This window comes from Petaurus breviceps, unplaced genomic scaffold (assembly GCF_028583685.1).
Source record: "Petaurus breviceps papuanus isolate PSGF00001 unplaced genomic scaffold, PetGlider_PUasm1.0 213, whole genome shotgun sequence".
Lineage (NCBI taxonomy): Eukaryota > Metazoa > Chordata > Mammalia > Diprotodontia > Petauridae > Petaurus > Petaurus breviceps.
Genome location: NW_027185860.1, coordinates 11,536,731 through 11,540,080, shown reverse-complemented (window position 1 = coordinate 11,540,080; position 3,350 = coordinate 11,536,731). Strand labels below are relative to the sequence as shown.

The 3,350-nt window shown below is 40.0% G+C and overlaps 1 pseudogene; it reads left to right on the top strand.

Moving 5' to 3' along the window:
• The first annotated feature begins 1,459 nt into the window (after positions 1-1,459).
• Positions 1,460-2,215, top strand: LOC138165521 (casein kinase II subunit beta pseudogene; annotated as a pseudogene).
• The last annotated feature ends 1,135 nt before the right edge of the window (positions 2,216-3,350 follow it).

Sequence of the window (3,350 nt, the reverse complement as noted above, 5' to 3'; positions counted from 1 at the left end):
TTTCTCAGTAGGAGTACTTATACCCCAAAAATGGACAATTACTACAAACCAGAGTTCAATTTATTGTTTTGTTGATTTATAGATTTAAGAAGGGATTAACAGGGGAGGTTAGGTGGAGCAGTGAATACAGCACCGGCCCTGGAGTCAGGAAGACCTGAGTTCAAATCTGGCCTCAGACACTTAACACAAAACTAGCCATGGGCAAGTCACTTAACCCTAATTGCCTTCCAAAAAAAAAAGCAAAAAAGAAGGTATTAACGATGCAGATGAAACATAGAGTATATACTTACTCCCCTCTCACACACATCACCCACCCCATACAGGATAGTTAAATTTTTACCAGCCAATGCATGTATTGCTCTAAAAACACTGCCTGGGTTCAGCAAGAATACAATAGAATGCTTAAGGAATGAAGTCATCACTAGACTGGAGGCTAATTAATAATAACAGTGATGATCATAATAACTGGTGTTTATATAGTAGTTTCAAGTTCACAAAGTGTTTTATATCATTATCTCATTTGATCCCCATGATATCCCTGGTTATATGTCTCATCACAAGGGAATGATTTGAAGGTTTCTTATTTAATCACATGTAATTATCTATCAAAAAACAATATTCAATGTCTTATCTGGATTTTAAAAAATGTAATCATACAACTTGCCAGAAGGAAAAGTTGAATAATGGTGATATCTTACATTAATCTTGCCAAACTCATTCTTGCCTCTGTAGCCCACCAGTAATATAAAACAAAAATAGAGAATGTGTTCTGCTAATCCAACTAGTATTTGCTTTTTGCCCTTGGGGGGAAGTTCCTCCTGACTCCACCACCACCCTTCATCCAGACTCCCTTATTCAAAAATGAGGTTCTCTTTGATTTACCCCCTCTCCTTTACTTCTTTTATCTATTCCGTTACCAAATTCTATTGATTTTATAATAACATCTCCATAAGATGGCAGTATAACATAGTGGATAGAGGGCCAGTCAGCGACAGAAAGAACTGAGTTGAAGTCATACCTCTGAGGCATGCTATGTGACTATGTGCAAATCATTAATTTCTCAGTGTCCTCAGGCAATTCTATAAAAATTATAAATTACAGATAATTTACTGATCTGCTCCACAATGGAAATCACAAATGAGGATTCATAAGCAAATGAAATTACAGTTCTCCTTCCCCATGAAAAATGTTTGTTTTTTAAGTTCTCCAATCAATCAATCCATAAACATTTATTAAACACCTACTATATGCCAGGCACTGTCTTCTCTATTCCCACTGACCATACCTTAGTATATGTACTAATTTATATCACCTTTTTCTAGTAACACTGAAATAATCTCTTGGCCTGCCACGGCCGGGTCCACGGCCTTCGCTGCGAGGCTTTGCTGCTGCCGGCACCGCGCCTGGGAGCAACTTCTCCCTCTCCCTCCCCAGCCCTGGCCCAGTAGCCGACGTAAAAATGAGTAGCTCAGAGGAAGTATCATGGATCTCATGGTTCTGTGGGATTCGTGGCAATGAATTCTTCTGTGAGGTGGATGAACACTATATCCAAGACAAGTTCAACCTCACAGGGCTCAACGAACAGGTGCCCCCCTATAGGCAGGCACTGGACATGATCCTCGACATGAACCTGATGAGGAGTTCCCCCCCCCCCACAACCAGAGGGACCTGATTGAGCAGGCAGCTGAGATGCTGTATGGACTGACTCATGCTCGCTACAGCCTCACAAACCGTGGCATCGCCCAGATATCCGAAAAATGCCAGCAGGGAGACTTTGTCTATTGTCCCCGTGTATATTGTGGAAACCAGCCCATGTTACCCTTTGAACTGTCAGACATACCAGGCGAGGCCATGGTGAAGCTGTACTGCCCCAAGGGCATGGATGTTTATACCCCCAAGTCGTCCAGGCCCCACCACACAGACGGTGCTTCCTTTGGCACTGGCTTTCCTCACATGCTCTTCATGATGCATCCTGAGTACAGGCCCAAACAGCCTGCCAACCAATTTGTGCCCAGGCTGTATGGCTTCAAGATCCACTCTATGGCCTATCAACTGCAGCTTCAGGCAGCCAGCAACTTCAAGACCATCCGCTGACTTGTCTCCTCCCCCCCCCCCAAACACCTCAGGCTGTGACACCGTTCTCCCTCCCCCCAGTACACACACACCTTTCCAGAACCCCTAATGGCTTTTAGTTTAAATTAAGAAGAAGTCATTATCGTGGTGGTGTGGTGGGAGTATGAAATAAAGTGGAGGAAAAGGCCAAAAAAGAAAGAATCTCAACCATTTTCTAACCTTCACTCTCCCCAACTATAATCTATTCTTCATACTGCTACCAGAATAATCTTTCTGAGATACAAATATGATTGAATTGCTCATCAGGGCCAATATACCTGGATCCTCCCTACCTTTCCAACATTATATGGTACTTGTCCCATTACACAATATATTCAGCATTTCCTATGCATGATCAATGCTTTCAGCCTCTTTCTTTCCTCAAACTATTCACTACATATTTATAATGTATCGGGAGTAAGCATAATGCAGTAGAAAGAATGATGAACTTCAAGTCATAAGTCCCAAGTTAGAATCTTGGTTTTGCCACTCACTAACTGTGTGACTTTGAGCAAGTCACTTCTGTTTTCTTCAGTTATCTCATCTTTAAAATGGAAACATTTTCTTAAGTAGAAGCTCCCTTTCTGGTGGAGCCTATATAATATCCCTATTGGAGAGTTTGAGGGGAAGAGTAGATTGACACAGTTTTTAATGTTTTCATTTATTTCATTAAATATTTCCCAATTACAGTTTTTAAAAATGAAATGAAATCACTGACCAAGAGAACCCCTGAGGTTCCTGATAATTTTAGGTCTACTGTTCTATCTACTGACTTTGTTTCTCTACTTGTTCATACAAATTCTACCTGTCCTTGAAAGCCCATGTTGGATATCACCTACTCTCTGACCTTCCACTACTGACTACAGTCTGTAATGATCTTTCCTCCAGGAAGTAAAAAAGAAAAATTACTTTTCTCATTGTATGACTTAACCTCTATCTGCCTTAGTTTCCTCATCTATGAAATAGGGATAATAATAGTACCCATATCCCAGGGTCCTTATGAGGATAAGATAAAAAATATATGTAAATCCTTTTGTAAACCTTAAAGGTCTCTGAATTTACTTATTATCAATCATCATCATGATTATTATTGTTGTTATAAGAAAGGGTTGGTTTCAGAAAGAATGGTGAAGATTTATATGAATGAGTGCTAAGTGAAGTTACAGAAACAGGAGAAAAAATATGTAATAACAGAAATACTATAATGATAAACAACTTTAAAAGGTTTAAAAATTCTC